The 26,232-nt window shown below is 47.3% G+C and overlaps 1 pseudogene; it reads right to left on the bottom strand.

The window, feature by feature from the left end:
* Window positions 1–1,220: 1,220 nt before the first annotated feature.
* LOC140391323 (protein ZNRD2-like) lies at window positions 1,221–24,556 on the bottom strand (annotated as a pseudogene).
* Window positions 24,557–26,232: the final 1,676 nt, after the last annotated feature.

The following is a 26,232-nucleotide window of genomic DNA, read 5'->3' as shown; positions in this document are numbered from 1 at the left end:
TGCAGTGTTAATGTGAGCCTACTTGTGACAATAATAAAGAATATTATTATTAAGAGTGATATATTCCATAGGCCACCTTTCATACCCTCAGCCCAGTATTTATTTCAATTAGAAACATAGAAAATAGGAGCAGAAGTAGGTCATTCGGCCCTTCGAGCCTGTTCCACCATTCAATATGAACATGGCTGATTCTCTGTCTCAGTACTATACTCCTGTGCTCTACTCGTGCATCTTGATGCCTTAAGGGTCCAGAAATTTATTTGCTTCTTAAATATATTCAATAACTTGGCCTTCACAGCTTTCTGTGGTCGCAATTCCAAAGGTTCACCACCCTCTGAGTGAAGAAGTTTATCCTCATCTCAGTCCTAAATGGTCTACCCCGTATCCTGAGACTATGACCACTTGTTCTAGACCCCCAGCCAGCGGAAACATTGTCCTGCATCCAATCCACCAGCCCTGTTAGAACCTTATATGTTTCAACGAGATTCCCTCTCATTCTTCTAAATTCCAGTGAATACAGGCCAAGCTGACCCAATCTCTCCTCACATGTCAATCCTGTCACCCCAGGAATCAGTCTGGTGAACCTTCATTGTACTTCCTTCATGGCAAGTATATCATTTCTTATGTAAGGAGACCAAAACTGCACGCAATGGATTGGTCTCACCAAAACCCCGTATAGCTGCAGTAAGATATCCTTGCTCCTGTACTCCCGTCCTCTTGCAATGAAGACCATCATACCATTTGCCTTCTGAACTGCTTGCAGCACCTACATGCTTGCTTTAAGTGACTGGTGCACGAGGACACTTGGGTCTCTTTATACATCAACATTTCCAAATCTATCACCATTTAAATAATTCTCTGCCATTCCTTTTCTCTGTCTGAAGTGGATAACTTCACCTTTATCTACATTATACCACATCTGCCATGTATTTCACTCAACTTGCATAAATCACCTTGAAGCCTCTTAACATCCTCCTCACCACTCACATTCCCACCAAATTATGTGTCATCAGCAAACTTGGAAAGATTACATTTGATTCTCTTGCACTTGGAGGATGTGCCGGAGCCAATGTAAGAGAGAACTGTGCCTCCTGCAGTTCTGCTGTGGAATGCACTATTGTATTCAGGGCGGATCCACTGCGATGGAGACAAAGCCCTGAACAGAGACCATCCCCATCCCTCAACGCTCCCCCTGCCCTCATTGTGTGGAACTACATCAGCTACCTCAGGTTCTGCAGGGAGTTGACGCAGTTCCTGATCAAGGTGCAGAGCTGAGAGCTGTACTCTACAGACGAGGTCCGCTCCAACTCACTGCTGGCCCAGCCAGCTTCTGTCGGCAGGCTTGCTTGGCCTCCCTGAGGGTGAAGACCCGCAGGTCTCCCCCTGTGGGCAGGGAGGGGTTTGTGTCTCCCTCAGCATGGGGAGGGGCTGGTTCAGGGAGTTCATGAAAAGGGCGTGCAGCCCTGGCATCAGTGGAAATATCCGGAGTGGAGTGGGAGGGGAGCGGCTTCTCGTGGCCATTGAAAACGTCACTCCTACACTTGACAGGACCAAAAGTGGAATTTTCCTTGTCAATGTTAGAATCCAGCTCCTGACAGGTGACCCAGTAGTTTTTTTTCTATTTCTTGTATGTCAGCATTGTGTATCCTTTCAGCAGGTAATGACCCATCAGTTTGGAGACCTTGGCCTGGAGGTCATGACGGGCCTCAATCACCTTCATCTCCGCCTCAGACGGGCCTCAGATGGGGGGGGGGGGGTGGTTGTGCAGGGTCCATGTAAACTCTTCATCCCCACTATTCAAAGCCATGCTGCTGCCGGAAATCATGGTGAGCACTCTTAAAATGTGATCACGGCTGTTGGGCATTCTCCTGCGATCGGGAATGCCGTGACCGATCGCTCCGTGACCCTCCCAACATCTGCCAGTGACCATCCCCATGTCATGACCTGCATTTTGAAAAACTCTGCCCAAAGGTCCCAGCCCAACTAGATTATTAATTCACCGCTTCTCATTGCACAATACCTTGCTACAGTAGTGAACTCGCCAACATTGAGGGCATTTAAAAGTTTATTGGATAAACATATGGATGATAATGGCATAGTGTAGGTTAGATGGCTTTTGTTTCGGTGCAACATCGTGGGCTGAAGGGCCTGTACTGCGCTGTATCGTTCTATGTTCTATGTTCTAATACCAAATCTAGGATAGCCTGTTCCTGAGTTGGATCCTCGGCACATTAGTCTAAATAACCATTTTGTACACACTCCAGGAATTAATTCACCACAGTTTTGTTGTTAATTTGGTTTGCCCAGTAGATTATGTCATATCCCTGTTATATGCCTCTCTAATTTCCTGTCAATGCCATCCCCTCCCTTAGCACTACTATTTGGAGGCCAATAGCCAACTCCCACTAATGTTTTCTTCCCCCTGTTATTTCTTAAGACTAATTCTACATGTAGATTTTCTGAGCCAATATTCTCTCTGACTGTTGCACTGATTTCATCCTAAACCAACAACACCATCCCATCTCCTTTTGTTTTTTGCCTGTCCTTTCTAAATATCAAGTATCCTTAGATACTCAGTTCCCAGCCTTGGTCACCCTATAGCCAAATCCCAATAATCACAATCATATTGGAGATGTTTATATCCGTTCGCATTGTTAATTTGTCTACCTTATTGTCAATGTTCTGTGCATTCCGATACAGTGCATTTAGACTTGTTTTTGTGAAACATTTTTGGCATCGATTTATGTACTATGGCCCTAATTGCTGCTGGCCCTGGTTTCCTCTGCCGTCCACTTTTGCTTTCTACTTTTCTGTCTTTCATTTTGTTCTTTGTTTGCCTCTTTTTCCACTCAGGTTTCCAACCATGCCACTCTAGTTTAAACCCTCCCAACAATGCTAACAAATACCCCTATGAGGATATTGGTCCCAGTCCGATTGGCGTGCAACCCGCCCAGTTTGTGTAGGTTCCATCTTCCCCAGATTCGGCTCCAATGCTACATTAATCTAAGTTCGTCCCTCCTACACCATATCTCCAGCTATGCATTCATCTGGTCTATTTGATTACTGGTCCTGCTAAGGGGAGGTAGTGGAATAGTCACTAGACATGTAATCCAGAGACCCAGGGCATGATCTGCAGACCCGGGTTCAAATCCCACCGTGGCAGATGGTGAAATAAAAAAATAAAAGTTTAACGATGACCATAAAACCATTGTCTATTGTCATAAAACCCCATCTGGTCAACTAATGTCCTTTGGGGTGAAATCTGCTGTCTTTACCTACATGTGGCTCCAGGTCCATAGCAATGTGGCGATTTTCCAATGCCCTCTGAAATGGTAGGCAATTAGGGATGAGCAATAAATGCTGATCCAATGAATTAAAAATACAACATGGCACTGGGAATAATCACAGCTCTGTATTTTCTGCTTTCAGGATCTCATCCCTTTTTTTACCTACATTGTTGGTACTGATATGCCCTCTGACTGTTCACCCTTCCCCTTCCGAATGTCCTGCAGCTGCTGTTCAGTGGCATCCTTGATCTTGACACTGGGAAGGAAATATCTATATGTTCCCCTCACAGTAGAATCTCCTATGGCACCAACCCCCCCCCCCCCGCCCCCCGCTTCCCCCACTCCCACCCAAAACCCCCACCCTCGCTGCTCAGTGCAGCTGAGCCACTCACGGTGCAATCTGGCTCTTGCTGCTTTCCCCTGAGAAACCATCTCTCCCATCAGTGTCCTCAATGGAAAATCTGTTAGAGAGGAAAATGGGCCGAGGGTATTCCTCACTCCCTGCCGAATTATTTTATATTTTCCAGCTCCGAAACCCAGATTTTGAGCAGCTGAAGCTGGAGACAAGTCCTGTGCCTGTGAGTGCCTTGGATACTGGAAGTGTTCCTGACTTCCTACATTGCACAGGAGAAGCATCCCATAAGGTCAAGCTGCCCTGCCATGATTTACCCTTAAATTACTCCCTTTACTTTTATTTCCTTTAGTTTAGAGAATATTGAGGACAGTAGAAATACTCACCAGGTCCGACTTGCCAAGGGTAGGAAAGGAAAGGAATACCTTGTTTCCTCTTCACTGAACTCACTCAGTAACCAAACTCCAATGTAAGCAATCTAGTGCAACCCAAAGCAGCACTCCAATGACTTTAATAGACTGAATATTGGGCAGGGTGTATGCGATATTTTCTGTTTTGTGCTACTACCTGAGACATATTTCTACTCTAGTCACAAATTACAGAAGTGTTACATTACAGAGAGTACACGGAGCATTCGTACAATTGGGACACAGTAAAAGAACCAAGAGTTAAGCCATGTTGAGTTCCAAGGGACTAAGGCAAACTTGGATGGCCTCTACTTTAATGCTAGGTGTATTACAGAAATCTGGTGAGTTAAGTGGGTGGATTGACATGTGGAATTGTGATATTGTTGCTATCACAGGGACGTGGTTGTGGGAGCGGCAGGACTGGCAACTCAACATTCTAGGGTGGAGAATCTTCAGGCGAGCCAGGGAAGGGGGTAAAAGTGAAGTTGCATATTAATTAAGGAGTCAGTTACTGCAGTCATGAAGGATGATATCCTGGAAGAGTCTTCAAATGAGGCTTTGTGGGTAGAGCCTAGAAATAACAAGGAAGCAGTCACGCTGCTGGGAGTGTATTATATGCCCCCAAACAGTCAGCAAGCAATAGAGGAGCAGATGTTTGGACAATTCATCTCCCAACATTAATTGGGATTGTCACAGTGTAAAGAGTTTAGAGGAGGCAGATTTATTGAAATATTTTCAAGAGAGCTTTTTATGTCAACATAAATGTTGATGGCTCAACAAGGGATGGCGTAATGCAAGATCTAATTCTGGGAAGCGAAGCTGGACAGATGTTTGAGGTGGCAGTGGAGGAGCATTTAGTGATAGCGATTCACAACATATTACAATTTAAGTTTGTTATGGAAGAGGAAAAAGACGATCTTCAAAAAACAGTTTTGGGTTTGGGGAAGGCAGATTTTATTAAAAGAAAGCAGAATCTGGCCAAAGCAGACTGGGAACAGTTTATTTTTAGAAAATCTACGGAAGAGCAATGGGGTGCGTTCAAAAAGAAAATGGGGAGAGTACAGATCCAACATGTTCCCTTTAGGTTGAAATGTCAGAGCAACAAGCCCAGACAGTGGGGTCCTCCCCCACCGCACGCACCCATGAGGGTGACATGATCCCCCCAAACCGTCCCCCATCAGAACCCCCCCCTCACAGACCCCCCATCAGAGATCCTCATCCATGATCCCCATCAGAGACTCCCATCAAAGACCCCCAACAGAGACCCCTATCAGAGACCCTGCCTGAAAGCTGCAGAGCAGTCCAGGCAGTAGAGTGATGAATCATTGCATTTCCGCCTAACATCTGCTGCCTCAGACAAAAGTGTTCAAAGCAGCACTTGTTACAAGTATCAGAGGCTTCCTCCAAAGCCAAGTACACTTCAAAGGGCTTCAAATCCCTTGACAGCCTTTCAAAAGGAAAACTTCCATTCAATTTGATACAGCAATACATTGCACTAGCCAGTGATCGACAATTTTAAATGTCCAGACACAGCTGCTTAGAAGGTATGTTTATTTTATTTCCCTTCGCACCTGAATGCATCTCAATTACCCTACTTTGATGCTAACTGCAATGTTTATAAACGCTCTTGCTATGATTGACAGCTCCTTACCACATCAATAAGAGTGAAATATTGTCTAATAAGTAAAAGAGGAAGTCTGACTCTGTGACTCCAGAACAGAAGGAGACCATTTGACCTATAGTGTTCGTGGTGGCTCTCTGATAGGGCAATTCACCATAATAAAAGCAAAATACTATGGATGCTGAAAATCTGAAATCATTCTGTTGCGGTTCCATAATACACAATTGCAATAATAAACTGCCTTTCAACCAATTCCAGAAAATACTTGAACTACCAAATTAGATTAATATTTCCTGTCTGAGCTTTCATCAAGTAGTACCACTTACAAACTGAAATAAGTTTAAAATGTGTACAGTTGCTGACTGTGAACCAAATGAATTTATAATTAACAGACCTGATATTTGAGAATAGTGTAAGCTGTTGTGAAGTATATAAGGCTAGTTTTTGTGAGACTCCACTCCCAGGATATAACAGGGTGTGAATTGGACAGCCAGGATTGGAGATCAATATATCCAATTGGCAAAAATATGCTGATCCCTCCAATTCTCTGAAAACAAGACAGGAGCAAATTGCTTGCATTAAACTCCACAGCCAGGTCTCTAGACACTCTTGTAAATCGAGGAATCTCTGCAGCTAAGGCAAACAATTTCTTGTTCTATAAAGGTAACATTTTAGGCATTTACTGTTTGGAGAAAGAATGGGGCAGAAAATATGTGTTATCCTAAAAGTAATGATGGCACATGTAAGTGACAGGAAGAAGTTCAACATGATTTCCATTTTTATATCTTTGAACAAATGGGTAATAAACATCTACCAAGAACTTACGCGCATAAAGCGTCCTTTTAGTAAAAAAATGCATAAGTCTGGTAACCTTGTATTGCATATGCATGGTACTGCAAGCCAGAGTGAATCTAATCATCTCCCTTGACATTGAATGGCACTCCCATTGCTGAAACTCCCATTATTAACATCTTGGGGGTTGCCATTGACCAGGAACTGAACCGGACCAGCCATATAAACACTGTGGCTATCAGATTAAGTCAGAGGCTGGGAATTCTGTGGCGAGTAACTCACCTCTTGACTTGTTAAAGCCTAATCATCAACAAGGGACAAGTCACGGGTTTGATGGAATACCCTCCACCAGCCTGGATGAGTGTAACTTCAGCAAGGCTGAAGAAGCTCAACACCATCCAGGACAAAGCAGTCCTCTGGATCGATACCATATTCACCACCTTAAGAACTAATTCCCGCCCCCACCAGGCACAGTGACATAAAGATGCTATGCAGCAACCCACCAAGGCTCCTTCAACAGCACCTTCCAAACCTGTGACCTCGATCACTAGAGGGGCAAGTGCATCTGTTGCAAGGGAACTCCACCAGCTGCGAGATCCCCTTCAAGCTACACACTATCCTGACTTGGAAGGATATCACCAATTTTTCGCTGTCGCTGGATCAAAATCCTGAAACAATCTTTCTAACAGCACTATGGGTGTATACATACCGCATGGTTGCAATGGTTCAAGAAGACGCCCTTCCATCACCTTCCCAAGGATAATTAGGGATGAGTAACAAATGTTGGCTTTGCCAGCAACACCCACATCACATGAATGATGGAACAATAAAAAAAGGTTGTCTTCAATTGCACAGGAAATAGGTGTCAGCCACTCAGTCAGATCCTTGAAAGCATCCACCCAATATACGCCCTTGAAATACACGATAGCCTTTCCAGCTGCGAACTAAGCTGCTGCAAAACTAATGATGTAGCCAAATTCTTCTCCGACCCCCTTTCTAATTTCATATGACTCTTTGTCTATGATGAACAGGCAGGGTACAGTATTAGCAAATATTAAATTTAAATACATTGTCTTCCCCTAAAATCAGAAGTTTCAAATTTGAGCTCCAGATTTTATTGTGTTCATTTATCAGGTCACTGAATTTCACCAATGTGGGTGAAATATTATAACTGTTATCTGTTTCAGTTAAAGACATGCATGCACACATCCTCAGTTACACACCCACTCAAATGTAGACAGATGGACAGGGCGTCACAGCATTTTATTCTTTCTAGTCTTAAGCAAGTAAATCAGACAATGAACGAAGTTTGAGCCAACATTTTGCAGCAGTCAGAATGTCATATTATGGTGATACATTTTAATAAAACACTCAAAGACTGTGAAGGTCATTTTTTTTCCACTGTTCACAAAAAGTAACAAATACTTTGTGTGCTTTCTTTACAGCGATTCAATATGTATACCTATTTATTCAATGTCATTTGGAATAATCAGTCTGAACCATTTAATCACTAACAAGAAATGAAGTAAACTGAGTGCTGAGCCATTCCGTGAACTCACTTCTATAACATAGAAGACACACTTTCCAACTAGTCACGTAAGTGTAGAAACAGAGAGGCTATAAAAATATTGAATGTATCGGTAGTATACCCTTAACACCTACCACTTTGACCACGTTTTAGTCCCCTCTACTAATGTGCCAGCCATCTCAATTGCTATGCCTGGGCATATCTTGTCCCAACAGCAGAGGTAGTGGCACAGTGGTATACAGTCAGAAGTGGTCCTGAAAGTCCCCAATACTGACTGTAGGCCCCATGAAATCTTATCCCATCAGGTCCAAGACTGACAAGGAAATCGCCTGCTGATTACCACCCAGCAGCCTCCTCATCTGTTTAATTAGTGCTCCTCCACGTTGCACAGTATTTGGACCGAGGGTAGTAAAAGCCATTACGAAGAGCGGTTGGGTAGCACCGCTAGTGACCAAACTGGCCGAGACGGGAGGAGGTATCCACCAGACCGGTGTTATAATTCCTACAGAGATTGATAATTTTAAAAATATATTCAAATTTCCACTGGCTAACTGAAAGGATCCCATGACAAAGCTTTCTAGTTTTATGCCATTTACTATAAAAAACAACAGAAAGTAATTCTAGCCGTACGCTGGCGATGGGATCCTCAGGTTCTGCCAGTAGCACAGCGTGGAGTGGCGTCAATGGGAATTCCCACTGACAGCAATGGGAGCAGAGATTCCCACCACCAGCGAACAATGCGCTGCCTCCCGTCACCAGGGAACAAGCGGCTGGGAGGCCGGAGAATCACACTCAACATTGCCTAAACACCATTCAGTTGGCAACTTATGCTCTAAACTACAGAGAAATAAAGATCGGCTATTTAACATCATCAAATTATCCCACCACTATTGTACAGAACTCTGTCTATTAAATGAACACTTCTTCTCCAGGAAGCAGTCCAAAGCTATTCTCTGTTCCTGATGGCTTGCTCCCTTTTGCCTTTTCCAAATGGATAGGCTTGAACCCCTGAATTAACTTTCACAGCAAAGGTTACCTTGGCGATTCCACCCTTTAGCCAAACTAGGCAAATCTACCAATCTCAGTTAAATCCTTATGAACCTGATGTTGGATTTGATGGGTTCTAACAACTTAATTTTAATGAGAATGTACTGTCAAAACGTTCAGTTGTGAAACTACTTTAAAGGTCCTGGTAATGTTGCTTGTCATTATTTTATTAACTCAACATCATCACCTCTTCTATACATTGCCCATTGGCATGTTTTCCCACTTTACTATTATAAAAGAAGACTATCTAACAAAGTTATGCTGGTTCTTAATAATGTTTCTTAGTTTCTAAGATGTTAGCTTCTTATTAGCAATATGGTTAGAACCTAAAAATCTTACACTGGTCTCCTCAATTCAAGTGTGATGTCCCACTCATATTCTGTGTGGGGAACATTAAAGATAAGTTGCCTCTATCTCTCTGAATTTTTTCTCTCTCAGATTCTTGCTGACTGATTTGTCTGTGAGGTTCAGGGATATTTCAAAAAAGCCAATACTACAATGGCTTTTTATGGATCCATCCCCTTTCAAAGCCTATCTTCAAGAATCACAGGGCCTTGTATCCAGGTAGAAATGCTGATTAGCTATCCTCTGATCCCAAACTCTATTCTACCTTGCAATTAAATGGACAGGTTACAGCATAATACTTTTAAAAACCTGACAGTCGTCACACCTCCCTGTGAGACTTGGAGACGCTACCCATCAGCACAACAGTGCTGGTTTTTGTTTACAGGTATGAAGATCATGCATCTTTTTCCCAGTAAGACAACTGCACTACCTATCCCCACCCTCCTGCTTAACCATTAATAACTAAACCACCCAAGCTTGCTGTCAGGAAGAATTCAGAATGGTCACATGAAATCACTGCTTCATCCTTCCATTTTAATCTTGAATAAAAAGGCAGACCTAACACATAATCTTACAAACTTTATATTTGTAACACAGGGCCTATGGCAGGTAGTGAGAGAACCAACATGAGGAAAAATCTTACTTGACCTGACCCTCAGCAATCTACCTGTAGCAAATGCATTTGCCCATGACAGCATTGGTCGGAGTGACCACTATCCATGTTGAGAAAAAGATCTGCCTTCACACATAGAACACCCTTTATTGTGTTTTGTGGCATTGCTACTGTGATAAATGTGAGATGCAGTCGGCCATCCACAGAGCAGATTAATCTTCCACCACACTCTGTAATTTCATGACCTGGCATACCATTGCTATCAAGCTGGGGGACTAACCTTGGTTCAATGAAGAGTGCAGGAGAGCACATCAGATACAGCACCAGACATACCAAAAATTAAGGCCAACCTGGTGAAGTTACTACACAGGACTATATGCATGTTATACAGCAGAAGTAGCGTGGTCTAGACAAAGCTAAGCAATCCCACAATCAATGCATTAGTTCAAAGCTCTACAGTATTGTCACATCCATTAGGAATGGCGGTGGATAATTAAACAAACCAGAGGAAGAAACTCGATGAAACTCCTCATCCTCAACGATGAGGAGCCCAGAACCTCACAGCAAAATGAAATACTGAAGCATTTGCAACCACCTTCAGCAACAAATGTCAAGTGAATGATCCAAGGTTGGCCCAATTCTAAGGTCCGCAGCATCACAGATGTCAGTCTTTAGCCAATTCAATTCAACCCACATGATATCATGAAATAGCTGATACAGAAAAAGCTAAGGGCAGCTTCCTGGCTTAACTACTGAAGGCTTGAAACCATAGAACCACAGACTTCCTACAGTGCAGAAAGATGCCATACGGCCCACCAAATCTGCACCAAACCTCTGAAAAAGCAACCCACTTCTCGGCCCTAGCTGCATGACCCCACAGCCCCACCTAACTTGCAAATCTTTGGGCACTGAAGGGCGATTTAGCATGACCAATCCACTTAACCTGTATCTCTTAGGACTGTGGGAGGAAACCAGTGCACCCGGAGGAAATCCACACAGACACGGGGAGAACGTGCAGACTCCAAACAGTCACACAAGACTGGAATTGAACCTGGGACCCTGGTGCTGTGAGGCAGCAGTGCTAATCACTGTCCACCATACTGCTTGTGTTCCAGGAATAGCCATGCCTTTGGTCAAGCCACTCTAGTCCAGTTACAACACTAAGATCTACCCAAAAATGGACAAATCACATTCAGCCAATTACTACCCTATTCGTCTACTCTCAAACATCAGCAAAGAGATGGAAGGTGTCGTGGACTTTGCTGTCAGGTGACTTTTGCTCAACAAAAATCTGCTCATCGATACTCAGTTTGGGTTCAGCCAGGGCCATTTCAGCGATTCAAGAAGGCAACTCACTATCACCTTCTGAAGGGCAATTAGGGATGGGCAATAAATGCTGGCCCAGCCAGCGACATCCACAACCTGTCAATGAATGAAAAAGGCCACAGACATGCAGAATATAAAAACACATAAGTGAGCAAACAAAGCAGGATTTTGGGTTTTGGACATGAGTGATTTTTAAGTCTTTATGTGCAGTATACGCAATTGTCAAATGAAGAGTATTTAAGGATCTTAGGATTGTAAAAAAATCTTGAATTGCTGTTTGTCTTGATATTCTTAGTTACATAAGGGCAAAACCAAATTGAGGGCATTCAGAGGACTGGGTGATGTCAGTGGAGTGTGTCATGATATGCAGACATTCACATAATAAGATACAAACAGGCAGCTAATGAATACAGAGAACAGGACATAACCAATCAGCAGGCAGAACACTTGGAGGTGGTTTCCCATTATAAAAGGCACGAGGCAGTCACACTCCGCCTATTTCCACTGGTGACATCTACAGTGTGAGTCAGGGTGTACATACCATATAACTCCTACAGCACGTGGCTAAGAGCTAGTCTGGTTCAGTCAGACAGATTAACCACACTAGGTTAGCAGAGAATTGAACTCACAGAGGATTAAGCTAACTGTGTGACAGGTTCAATAAATCATATTGAACTAACTTCAAGGTGTGGAGTATCTCTCGGGTAAAGCTGCATCCAGTTGCAGCCCGTGTTATCTTACTGTGCTCAACACGACAGAGTGTTTGTTGGTGTATTGGAGAAGGGAGGGAATGTTCCTGAACATCTTTAATCAATGCATTGTTCCTAAAATCTTACACAGTGCCACTGAGCCCTGCTGATCCTCTATAGCCTCAGCCTTATGTTACACTCATAGGGCATAGAAACATAGGAGTGGAAAAGGCCATTCACCTTTTGGAGTCTGTTCCATCATTCAATAGATCGTGGTTGATCTGGTTCTGTCTCAACTCTGCTTTGTTGTCTGCCCCCCATAACCCTTGACTCCCTTGCCTGTCAATAATCTGTCTAAATGTTTCTTGAATAAATTCAATGACCCAACTTCCACTGCTTTATGACGAAGAGATTTCCACACACCAATGTCCCTTAAAAATGAAAACAAAATCTCCTCATCTCTTTTTAAATGGTAGAACTTTTTATTCAGCATGTGCCATCTGGTTTTAGTCTCTTCCACAAGTGGAACCTGTGGTAGTATGTATTAGGGGTCATGTGGGACTGGAAGCCCTAATGTCATTGGCTGACAGATCCCGGGTCCTGGTTGGCCGTTGACCTCTAGCTCCGCCCTGAAGGCGGAGTATAAGAAGCCGGAGTCCTCCCCCGCAGGCCATTCTACTATCGAGCTGCGGGGGAACAGACACGCTTAATAAAGCCTCATCGACTTCACTCTATTCGTCTCACGGAGTCTTTGTGCACTACAATTTATTAAGCGTGCCTAAAAAGGACTATGCAGCTCAGGATCATCCCGGAATGCCTGAGGATCAGCCCCCACGCAGTGAACGCGGCAGCAGCCTTCAAGCACTGGCAGACTTGTTTCGAGGCCTACCTCAGAACGGCCACCGGCCGGGTCACAGAAGACCAAAAACTACAGATCCTGCACTCGAGGGTGAGCACGGAGATTTTCTCCCTCATCGAAGACGTGGAGGGTTTCCAGACGGCGTTCGCAGCACTGAAAAGTCTCTATGTCCGCCCAGTTAACCAAATCTACGCTCGCTACCAGCTCGCGACGAGACGGCAAGGTCCCGGAGAATCGATGGACGAATTCTACGCCGCGCTGCTGATTTTGGGACGAGCCTGCAGCTGCCCTTCGGTGAACGCAAATGAACACACGGACATGTTAATGCGCGATGATTTTGTGGCAGGTATGAATTCCTCCCAAATCCGGCAAAGACTTCTAGAAAGAGAGTCGCTAGGACTCTCAGAGGCCTAGACGTGGCCGCGCGTAATACCCGCGCCTACGGCCCCGACCGCGCGGCAGCCCATTACGTACCCGTCGTGACAAACCCCCCCCGGACACCCCACAGGCTTGCGCGGTCCAAACGGCAAGTCGCACCGGGGCGCCCGCTGCTATTTCTGCGGCCAGGCGAAACACCCCCAGGCAGCGCTGCCCGGCCCGCGCAGCGATCTGCAAGAGCTGCGGGAAAAAGGGCCATTTCGCGGTTGTGTGCCGGTCCCGCGAGGTCGCCGCTGTCCCGGGAGAACAGGGAGCACTGCAAGCCGTTTACGCTCCCCAACCCCCCCAGCGCCCCATGTACGACCCGCAGGCGCAGCCGCTCTGGGTCCCGACCACCGCGGTCCTGGGAGAACAGGGAGCCCTGCACGCCGCTTACGCTCCCCAACACCCCCCCCCCCCCCCCCCGTCCCCACGTATGACCCGCCGGCGCTTCCACTTTGGGTCCCGACCACCGCTCTCCCCGGAGAAGAGGGAGTTCTGCGCGTCTCTAACGCCCCCAAACCCCCCCTCCGCGCCCCACGTCTGACCCGCCGGCGCTACCAACTTGGGTCCCGACCACCGCTGTCCCCAGAGATGAGGGAGCCCCACGCGGTCCTAACGCTCCCCAACCCCCCCAGCGCCCCATGTGCGACCCGCAGGCGCCGCCATTTTGGGTCCCGGCCACCACGAGGGGAGGAAGGGCGCCGCCATCTTGGACCACCCCAGACCTGTACGACGCATGGGGGCGGCCATTTTGTCCACCCCCGCCGCCATCTTGTGACCCCCCAGCCATGTGCGATGTATGGGGGCAGCCATTTTGTTCATCACCGACGCCATCTTGGATGGCAACAACGGACCCCACTCCACTACTACAACCACGTCTCGCTTCAATTACGCTCGATCAAGCTCGGCCCCGGACACTCCAGACGACGACGACAACGGTGCTAATAAACGAGACACCATGCCTAGTCGACTCCGGGAGCACGGAGAGCTTTATCCACCCCGACACGGTAAGACGCTGTTCCTTGACCACCTATCCCAGCGCACAAAAGATTTCCCTAGCTGCAGGATCCCACTCCGTACAGATCCAAGGTTTCTGCATAGTTACCCTAACGGTGCAGGGGAGGGAGTTCAAAAACTACAAACTAAACGTCCTTCCCCAACTCTGCCCCCCCACTTTACTGGGATTAGATTTCCAGTGCAATCTACAGAGCCTTACGTTCAAATTCGGCGGCCCAATACCCCCACTCACTATCTGCGGCCTCGCAACCCTCAAGGTGCAACCCCGTCCTTGTTTGCGAACCTCACCCCGGATTGCAAACCCGTCGCCACTAGGAGCAGACGGTACAGCGCCCAGGACCGGACCTTCATTCGGTCCGAAGTCCAGCGGCTACTAAAGGAAGGCATAATCCAGGCCAGCAATAGTCCCTGGAGAGCACAGGTGGTAGTAGTGAAGACAGGGGAGAAACAAAGGATGGTCATAGACTATAGCCAGACCATCAACAGGTACACACAACTAGACGCGTACCCTCTCCCCCGCATATCCGACATGGTCAATCGGATTGCCCAATATAAAGTCTTCTCCACCGTGGACCTCAAGTCCGCCTACCATCAGCTCCCCATCCGCCCAAGTGACCGCAAGTACACAGCCTTCGAGGCAGACGGGCGATTATACCATTTCCTAAGGGTCCCATTTGGCGTCACAAACGGGGTCTCGGTCTTCCAACGGGAGATGGACCGAATGGTTGATCAACATGGGTTGCAGGCCACGTTCCCATATCTCGACAATGTAACCATCTGCGGCCACGACCAGCAGGACCACGACGCCAACCTCCAAAAATTCCTCCAGACCGCCAAAGCCTTGAACCTCACGTACAACGAGGACAAGTGCGTTTTTAGCACCAACCAGCTAGCCATTCTGGGCTACGTAGTGCGCAATGGGATAATAGGCCCCGACCCCGAACGTATGCGCCCCCTCATGGAATTTCCCCTCCCGCAATGCCCAAAAGCCCTGAAACGCTGCCTGGGGTTTTTTTCATACTACGCCCAGTGGGTCCCCCAGTACGCAGACAAGGCCCGCCCCCTAATACAGACCACGGCCTTCCCTCTGTCGACAGAGGCTTGCCAGGCCTTCAGCCGCATCAAAGCGGATATCGCAAAGGCCACGATGCGCGCCATCGACGAGTCCCTCCCCTTCCAGGTCGAGAGCGACGCCTCCGACGTAGCTCTAGCGGCCACACTTAACCAAGCGGGCAGACCCGTGGCCTTTTTCTCCCGGACCCTCCACGTTTCAGAAATCCGCCACTCCTCAGTGGAAAAGGAAGCCCAAGCCATAGTGGAAGCTGTACGACATTGGAGGCATTACCTGGCCGGCAGGAGATTCACTCTCCTCACCGACCAACGGTCGGTAGCCTTCATGTTCGATAATGCACGGCGGGGCAAAATCAAAAACGACAAGATCTTAAGGTGGAGGATCGAGCTCTCCACCTTCAACTACGAGATTTTGTATCGTCCCGGAAAGCTGAACGAGCCGTCCGATGCCCTATCCCGCGGCACATGTGCCAACGCACAAATTAACCGCCTCCAAACCCTCCACGAGGACCTCTGCCACCCTGGGGTCACTTGGTTTTTCCACTTTATCAAGTCCTGCAATCTCCCATACTCTTTAGAGGAGGTCCGTACAGTCACAAGGGACTGCCACATCTGCGCGGAATGCAAACCGCATTTTTTCAGGCCGGATGGTGCGCACCTGATTAAGGCTTCCCGCCCCTTTGAACGCCTTAGTCTCGATTTCAAAGGGCCCCTCCCCTCCACCGACCGCAACACATACTTTCTTAATGTGGTGGACGAATACTCCCGCCATTCTCTGCTCTGACATGACCGCGGCCACAGTCATTAAAGCCCTGAACACCATCTTCACACTGTTCGGTTGCCCCGCATACATCCACAGCGACAGGGGGTCCTCTTTCATGAGTGACGAGCTGCGCCAGTTCCTGCTCAGCAAGGGCATAGCCTCAAGCAGGACGACCAGCTACAACCCCCGGGGGAACGGGCAAGTAGAGAGGGAGAACGGCACGGTCTGGAAGACTGTCCTACTGGCCCTACGGTCCAGGGACCTCCCAGTTTCCCGGTGGCAGGAGGTCCTCCCGGACGCTCTCCACTCCATCCGGTCGCTATTATGTACGAGCACTAATCAAACGCCTCATGAGCGTCTCCTTGTCTTCCCTAGGAGGTCCTCCTCTGGAACGTCGCTGCCGACCTGGCTGGCGGCCCCAGGACCAATCTTGCTCCGAAAGCATGTGCGGGCACACAAGGCGGACCCGTTGGTCGAAAGGGTTCACCTCCTCCACGCGAACCCGCAGTACGCTTACGTGGAGTACCCCGACGGCCGACAGGACACGGTCTCCCTGCGGGATCTGGCGCCCGCCGGCAACACACACCCCCCCCGACACCATTCACCCAACCCCCCCCCTTCCTGCCACCGCCGCACCCCGCGACCGCCCCCTTCCCAGGAGGATCGGTTCCCCTCCCCTCAGGCCCGACCAAGAATAAAGCCCAAGCTGAAACCGTAAGGCTCCCGGAGACGACAACACCGGTACAACCACCACCACCACCACCGGGGCCGAGGCGATCGACACGGACGACCAGACCGCCCGACCGACTCGTGGCGTCGATCTAAATCAATATATGGACTTTTCACAAGAACATTTTGCTTTTCTCCCGATGCCTTCTGTAAATAGTTGAAACAGGACAAAATTGTACAATACTGTATTGCTATGTGAATGTTTTCCTCCCAGGACCAGCCCTGTAAACCCTTACCACCATACGAAGCATCACCCCGCCGGGTTCATTTTTGACAAGGGGTGAATGTGGTAGTATGTATTAGGGGTCATGTGGGACTGGAAGCCCTAATGTCATTGGCTGACAGATCCCGGGTCCTGGTTGGCCATTGACCTCTAGCTCCGCCCTGAAGGCGGAGTATAAGAAGCCGGAGTCCTCCCCCGCAGGCCATTCTACTATCGAGCTGCGGGGGAACAGACACGCTTAATAAAGCCTCATCGACTTCACTCTATTCATCTCACGGAGTCTTTGTGCGCTACAGAACCATACTCTCGGTATCTACCCTATCATATCCCCTCAGTGTCATATTATACACATCAGTATATGATGGTGCAGAGACACACACTGACTGACACACTGCAAGACCAATCAGCACACACAACACAGCAGCCAATCACCAGTTAGGGCACGGTCACTATAAAGACAGAGGGCACTAGTTTTCCCACTCATTTGGGATGCAGCCTCTGAGACAGACAGAGCCCGCAGTCAGTAGCACAAACATCCACCATGTGCTAGCAGTATAGGCTGGTCAGGTTAGGCATAGGTCTTCAGTCAATCTAATATAGTGTCAACCCACAGTGCAAGTATGTTAAATAAAATAGAGTTGTACTATTACAAGTGTTGGTAGCCTGTCTATGTTACTGCTAAGGTAAACGCAGTCTCCACAGATCCAGAGTACCCAACACATCATGGTACCAGTATGTGATGTTCAAGTTTAATAGACCTACCTTCAAGTGATCTGCCTTCGACCAGCAATCAGCCATCCGGTAGTATCGACAGCGTACGCCCTCCCCCACCACTCTGCATCACCGGCAACCTCTGTGCGAACTGGAAAATCTTTAAACAACGATTCCAGCTACACCTCGAAGCTACAGACCTGGAAGCTGCTTCAGACGGCAGGAAGATTGCTCTCTTCCTTTCCATGGCCGGGGACCATGCCATCCATATCTTCAACTCTCACTTTCGCTGAAGGTGAAGACAAGTCCAAGTTCAAGACAGTCCTGCTCAAATTCGACAGTCACTGTGACATCGAGGTAAATGAAAGTTTTGAGCGCTATGTCTTTCAACAGCGTCTTCAGGGTAAGGATGAACCTTTTCTATCTTTCCTCACCCACCTTCGCATCCTCGCGCAGTCCTGTAATTACGGCCCCACCTCCGACTCCATGATCCGTGACCAAATCGTTTTTGGTGTGCAATCGGACCCCCTACGCCAGCAGCTCCTCAAGGTTAAACAGCTCACCCTTGCGACAGCCATCGGGACCTGCATTCTGCATGAACACGTCACTAACCGATACTCGCACATTCAAGCAGCTGAAACGGCGTGGCAAGGTCCCCACGAGGCAGAGCGGGTGCAAGCCATCAAACAACTCCAGGGCCTAAGCCTGGATGAGTGTGGCCATTTCACGCGCTTTTCGCGGGCTCCCGCGCATGCGCACACTGACCGAGGGGACGGCGAGGCCGACCACCGCACTGCGCAGGCGCGCACTACATACAACCGCACCGCGCATGTGCAGTGGCGTACCGAACGTTCTGATGTCACGATGTGTGGCAACTGTGGCTCCTCCCACTTAAAGCAGCAATGTCCTGCAAAATCCCGACGCTGTCTCCAATGTGGCAAGCTTGGCCACTATGCAGCCCAATGCAGGTCTGCTCAACCTACTACCTCTCGTCGCGCCAACCACCCATGCAGGGATGTCCGAACCATCCAGCCACCGGTCACCGATTCTGACTCCGACTTGATTTCGGACCTTGACACCAAGGACCTTAAAGCACCATTTCGGGTGGGCATCATCACCAAACACAAGATGCACCAGAAAGCAAAAGCCAAGTCTCTCCCAATATTCAGCATTGATCCGGATGACGAGCGGTGTCGGTCAACCGATCCCGCATCTGATTCCGCCTGGACACTGGCGCTTCAGCCAACCTCATTACGCGGTCTGACCTCAAAAGCCTCCATGTCAAGCCAACCATCCTGCCATCCGCCTGCCAGCTTCTGGACTATAATGGTAACGCCATTGCTGCCAGTGGCTCTTGCCAGCTTGAAGCTTTGCACCGGTCATCAAAGGCTAACCTGCCATTCGAAATAGTGGGATCCACTAAAGCCTCCCTGCTTGGTGCTCAGGCGTGCAAACTTCTAAACCTTGTCCAAAGGGTTCACTCCCTGTCACCCGCTGATGCTTCCGCATCTCAGGACGCTGACTTTCGAACACAGCTGAACGCCATCATCACCTGATACCATGGTGTATTCGAGGGCATGGGCACACTCCCATACACTTATAAAATCTTGTTAAAACCAAATTCCACGCCTGTGGTGCACGCACCTCACAGGGTACCAGCACCCCTCAAGGACCGCCTCAAGCAGCAGCTGCAGGACCTCCAGGACCAGGGCGTAATTTCGAAAGTTACAGAATCGACTGACTGGGTCAACTCTATCGTTTGCGTGAAAAAAATCATCTGGCGAATTACGCATATGTATTGATCCCAAGGACCTCAACCGCAATATTATGAGAGAACACTATCCCATTCCAAAGCACGAAGAACTCACCTGCACGATGGCTCGTGCCAAATTTGTCACCAAGCTAGACGCATACGAGGGATTCTGGAAGATCCAAGTCGACACATCCAGTCGGAAGCTCTGCACCTTTAACACCCCATTTGGCCGATATTGCTACAACCGGATGCCGTTTGGCATCATTTCTGCATCGGAAGTGTTCCACAGAATAATGGAGCATATGGTGGAAGGTATCGAAGGGGTTCGCGTGTATGTGGACAACATCATCGTCTGATCTACCACCCCACAGGAGCACATTAATCACCTCCAACGCGTCTTCCGACGAATCCATGAGCATGGCCTCCGCCTCAACAGGGCCAAATGCTCCTTTGGTCAAACAGAACTTAAATTCCTCGGAGACCACATTTCACAGTTTGGCGTGCAGCCGGATGCTGACAAGGTATCTACCATTAAGTCCATGAAGACACCGGAGGACAAGAAGGCGGTCCTCCGCTTCCTGGGCATGGTGAATTTCCTGGGGAAATTCATCCCTAACCTCGCCTCCCACACCACGGCTCTCAGGAACATGGTGAAGAAGATGACCGAGTTCCAATGGCTCCCCACCCACTAACAAGAATGGCGGGAACTGAAGGAGCTCATCGTCGCCGATGCACTCTCCCGATCTGTCATCACACCCTGCGACCCAGCGGGCTTCGTGTGCCAAATTGATGCTCAGGTGGCATTTGCCGCATCCAATCTGCCCGCCACAGACGAACAACTCATCCATATTCGTCGTGAGACGGTCAACGATCCCCTGCTCCAACGTGTCATGCGCCACCTGACAGACGGGTGGCTCAAGGACCAATGCCCTCAATTCTGTAACATTAAAGATGACCTGGCGGTGGTAGATGGAATTCTACTAAAGCTGGACAGGATCGTCATTCCGTACAGCATGCGGAACCTCGCCCTTGAGCAGCTCCATGAGGACCACCTGGGAGTGGAGAAATGCCGCCGACGGGCCCGTGAGGCAGTGTACTGGCCTGGAATCAACGAGGACATTGCCAACACCGTTCTTAAATGCCCAACATGCCAGCGTTTCCAGTCTGCTCAGCCAAGGGAGACCTTGCAACCCCATGAGTTGGTCACGACCCCCTGGACCAAAGTGGGCATGGACCTGTTCCATGCACTTGGCCGGGACTACATCCTCATAGTGGACTATTTCTCAAACTACCCAGAGGTAGTTAGGCTACACGACCTCACCTCAACTGTGGTAATTCGTGCGTGCAAGGAAACCTTCGCTCGTTATGGCATCCCGTTCATGGTCATGTCTGACAATGGCCCGTATTTTGCCAGTCAGGAGTGGTCCAATTTTGCCAAACGATACAACTTCACACATGTCACGTCCAGTCCCCATTACCCCCAATCCAATGGCAAAGCTGAAAAGGGGGTGCACATTGTCAAACGACTCCTGTGCAAGGCGGCCGATGCAGATTCCGATTTTTACCTCGCTTTGCTTGCTTACAGATCAGTTCCATTGTCCACCGGCCTGTCACTGGCTCAATTGTTGATGAATCGCACGCTGTGGACGACGGTGCCGGCCATTCATGTCCCGGACTTAGACAACCTTCCGGTCCTTCATCGAATGCAGTTGGCTCAGGCCCAACACAAATCGGCGTACGACGCCCGTGCCACGGATCTCCCTGCTCTGGCTCCTGATGACGAGGTCCGTGTCCAACTTCCCGATAGTGGTTGGTCCGCCACCGCTGTGGTGCTCAGACAAGTGGCCCCCAGGTCATTTTTGTTTCGTCTACAAGACAGCTCTCTTCTTCGCCGAAATAGGCGGGCACTATGACTCCTTCCTCGCTCGCCACCAGATCATAATGTCCTGCCTCGCCGTCACAATGAACCCATCACGGACTTTGCAGATCTCCCTTTCGCTCTGCCACCCTCTGAGTCTGACACAGTCCCGCCCATTCCAGAACAGGTGGCCCCTGACCCACCCTTGAGGTGGTCAACTAGAATTCGTCGCCCACCTCAGAGACTGAATTTATGAACTGCCTGAATTCATGGACTCTTTGAACTCATGAACTGATTGTTTCGTTACCCTGTTTGATTAACTCACTGGTTTGTACATACTGTTGTTAAAGTTATATTTTGTGTTGCATGCTGTCCATCTGCACTGGACACCTTCCAATGTAAATATCTTAGAGTTTCTGTACATATTCCTGTAAATATGCTCGCATGTGCCATACATAGTTAGGAACATTCGCACACTACACTATTTATGGCCACGAACACACATTTGTTTTAGAAAGGGGGGGATGTCATAATATACATATCAGTATATGATGGTGCAGAGACACACACTGACTGACACACTGCAAGACCAATCAGCACACACAACACAGCAGCCAATCACCAGTTAGGGCACGGTCACTATAAAGACAGAGGGCACTAGTTTTCCCGCTCATTCGGGATGCAGCCTCTGAGACAGACAGAGCCCACAGTCAGTAGCACAAACATCCACCATGTGCTAGCAGTATAGGCTGGTCAGGTTAGACATAGGTCTTCAGTCAATCTAACATAGTGTCGACCCACAGTGCAAGTATGTTTCACAGCTCTTAGTTAAATAAAATAGAGCTGTACTATTACAAGTGTTGGTAACCTGTTTATGTTACTGCTAAGGTAAACACAGTCTCCACAGATTCAGAGTATCCAACACATCACTCAGGATCTAATATTTTCAACAAGATCAACTCTCATTCTGCTAAACTCCAATGGGAAAGGCACAATTTACCCAAAAGTTTCTTATCCCAGGACTGAGTCCATACTTCTTTCCTGTTCTTATGACTCCCAGTGCTTGCCTCCCCTTACCAACCTTTAGAGGGGTGTACTTGTCAGCATGCAGTAACAAATCTTGACTACATTGAAATATGTCTCTGGATCTATTAGACCATAAGACATAGGAGCATAATTAGGCCATTCGGCCCATCGAGTCTGCTCTGCCATTCAATCATGTCTGATATGTTTCTCTCCCCCATTCTCCTGCCTTCTCCTTATAATCCTTGATCCCCTTATTAATTAAGAACCTATCTATCTCTGTCTTAAATACACTCAGTGACTTGGACTTTGATTCCGTAGCCTTCTGTGGCAATGAGTTCCACAGATTCATCACCCTGTGGCTGAAGAAGTTCCTCCTCATCTCTGTTTTAAAGGATTGTCCCTTCAGTCAGATTCTAGTTTCTCCTACTAGTGGAAATCTTCACTCTGTCTCGGCCTCGATTGAGATATTTTAAATGAGATGCTGGATGGTCTGCTCAGAGAGATTTCTAGTTCTTATGTGCCTCTCATTGTACGTATGCTGTTCATCTGTGCCTGTGACCTTGACAGAAGTAATGAACCAATGGTTTGGAGGTTAGTCCTTGCCATCAAGCAGCTAGCCTGACATTTGTGTAGGAGAGTGGACTGATGCAAACTCCAAGGAGCTGCCACGATACTTAGCATGGCTAGCATAGTGTAGTACCTAATGTCGCAGAAGTGTAGTACCTAAGATCACATTTAAACAATAGCGACCCTTTCTATTGTAACCAATGGCTTTGTTTTTGCAGGAGTACAAATGGCCACATGGATACAGTCCACCTGCACTCAAAGAAATTCAACAATTCTTGCAAAGCCAGTGAACATTCTTCTTCTGTGTTAAAAGTAGTGCTTTTACTGCAAGTTGTTGTAAAATTATTTTCCATTCTGAGAAGCAATATAATTTCTGGGAGATGATCCAGGAATATTTCCTCACATGAGATATTTTTTAATTCAAACACCAGTTCTGTTTATTTCATCTTAGCTAAACAGGGTGGGGGAGGGAGGGGGGGGGGGGGTGATTGGAGTATATTCAGAGCCTTTTGCATGCACACATATATACAGTAAGCAGCGGGACAGAAAATAGGACAATTTACAACCCCAGGCAACAATAATAAAAGAGCAACAGATATGAATATTATTTCACGTGATTTCCAAAGTACAAGTCAAAGGCGTAAGAATGTTTCTTTCAGGGCCCAGTCCAGGTGAGTTCCTGGTTGGTAGCAGCAAACAAAAAAACCCTTGGAATGAAGTATGTTGCAGAATGATTCACGTGTGTTTAGACTGCCTGACAGGTGGTGATCAGAAACTTTGAAACTCAACCAGAGTTGGTGACTGACTGCTTGGTTCGCTGGATTGCTGGAGGTCTTTCCAGTTGTTTTTAAAAGAGCAATCTGAGGGTTTCTCGGTTCTCAATGGAATATAGAGATTTCAAAATGGTCACTCGAGTGACCATTTCTCCACAATGATGTATAAAGGGATCTTTATCCATTGTCTGCAAATGGCTTTTGGCTTCACAACTGATAATGCCCCAGCCATTAGCTTTTTGAAAGAGTTAACATCTATACGGATGTCCTTGTATCAGGAAGCCATTGTCTAGGCAGACCCTCTGACTCTGCTGAAGGTGTAAGCTTATCAAGATGCAAATGACATCTATTGTCCACTCAGTGGCCCACTTTTGAAATTGACATGGAGAATCCCAGGTGTGAGATGGGCCTGTTAATAGCTCTGCAGACATAACGAGTTTTGATCTGAGTCCCCTGGTTGCATGCTTATAATGTTCCCACAATTGGGTTTGAGATGCCACAGTGATGAGAGGAGGATTTTGTTCTTGAAGCACCTGCTGGTACTTTCCAAAACTAGCGCCCAATCCTGTCGTCATGTGACTTGTAGCAGCCAGTTTTTTGGTTCACCAGAAAATCCATTTTATAGAAAGCAAAAAAGAATCGAGTTTTAACGCACCTATTTCTTTTCCTGTCTTATTGGCATAATAAAGGTTAATACTCTCAGCTAAAGCTGATGGACTGTACTGAATGTTGTCACCATTAGTTTCTGTGGTGTTTTTCTGGGATTTCTGCAAACACATTTATCGCAGGTGAACAGGAGAAACCCACAGAAATTCACCCCCTATGTACCTGCTGTTTCTCAGGGTTGTGTTTCAAGCATTGCAGGCTCACACTGCACTACTTAAAAGGCTTTCTTTTTTAAATTCTACAAGCAATTAACAATCATCCAAATACTACGGGGAGGTAAAATTCTGGTAGGCTTTGAAAACATATGTAACTCTTTAATCCAAATATCTTCAAACTATAACTTATTTCAGCCCTTGTACCTCAAATTTTCATTCCATAATTTCAATCTAAAACATTTTTTAAAGCAGAAATCACACATCAGAAACAAGATTGGTCTGGTGGTGGATTAGTTTGCTAAGTACTGAAGTTAGAAATGATAGGGGACATCAAACAAACATAGCTCAAATAAACATTGGCATTTAATTGTCATGCATCAATGATCAGAAATTCTGTACAAAGGAATTGAATGGGAAAATATTTGGTTCAAAATAATTCTATGATTGGATTGGAACTATGAATACATGATGAACATATTGATCTGTATTCAACTATATAAATAGTTTGTTCATTGGGAAACTAAAATATTTATTGTTTGTAGTGAACTAAAGTTCTGGTGTTGAATATAATATCCATGCCGGTAACATTATGGAACTAGGGTTCATGGTATCAGAGCAAGCAATATTACATGATTGCCTATTAATGCACTTTTGAAGTTGTAACTAGTAGGTATTACTTAACATTTATTTTTTGACAATTTATTTCATGATGCTTAAGTTAATCGTCTCAGGCTAACAATTTTCTGCTTTCAAAGATAATTTAGTATAGCAGAGGCAAGTTCTACATGTATACTTAACCGATCAAGGGTGGGCGTAGCCATAAAATAAGGGGAAGTAGATTTAGGACTGAGTTTAAGGAGGAACTTCTTCACCCAAAGGGTTGTGAATCTATGGAATTCCTTGCCCAGTGAAGCAGTTGAGGCTCCTTCATTAAATGTTTTTAAGATAAAGATAGATAGTTTTTTGAAGAATAAAGGGATTAAGGGTTATGGTGTTCGGGCCGGAAAGTGGAGCTGAGTCCACAAAAGATCAGCCATGATCTCATTGAATGGTGGAGCAGGCTCGAGGGGCCAGATGGCCTACTCCTGCTCCTAGTTCTTATGTTCTTATGAATCTTACCATATTTTTTTCAAGTATCAGGCTAAGACTGAAAACTGGTGTGTAGCTCTCTAGTTGCATAGACCAGTTTCCTCTCCAGATCTTCAGCCTCTTTAAAGAGCTAAAATTAGTGGGTGTGGCTTATGCCTCACTCTGGCACGGCAGAGCCTGATAGAGCCAGCACCCAGCTCCACAGAGATTGGTGCGCCATCTTTAAAGGACACCCCAATCAGAACAGAAGTGTTAATCCACAATCCTCCTCCACCACTATGGAAGTATTGGGGGCTACACACCCCCTTACAATCATCGGGGGATTCCCCCACAAGGGCTCCGCTAGACAATCATTGGGCCCACCCCCTGCCTACCCCCAGGGCAATCATTGGTGGCTCCCTGGCACTGCCTGGCACAAGTTGGAGCTGCCAGGTTGGCACTGCCATTGACAAAGCAATGTACCAGAGTGCCGTGCCAGGACAGGGTATGTTCCTCTTCCCTGTACTTACCTTTGCATCTCCGGATGGATTCCCTCAACTGACTCA

The sequence above is a fragment of the Scyliorhinus torazame genome, chromosome 15 (genome assembly GCF_047496885.1).
Source record: "Scyliorhinus torazame isolate Kashiwa2021f chromosome 15, sScyTor2.1, whole genome shotgun sequence".
NCBI classification, from domain to species: domain Eukaryota; kingdom Metazoa; phylum Chordata; class Chondrichthyes; order Carcharhiniformes; family Scyliorhinidae; genus Scyliorhinus; species Scyliorhinus torazame.
The sequence above is the reverse complement of the archived record's forward strand: the minus strand, read 5'-3'. Positions and strand labels throughout refer to the sequence as shown.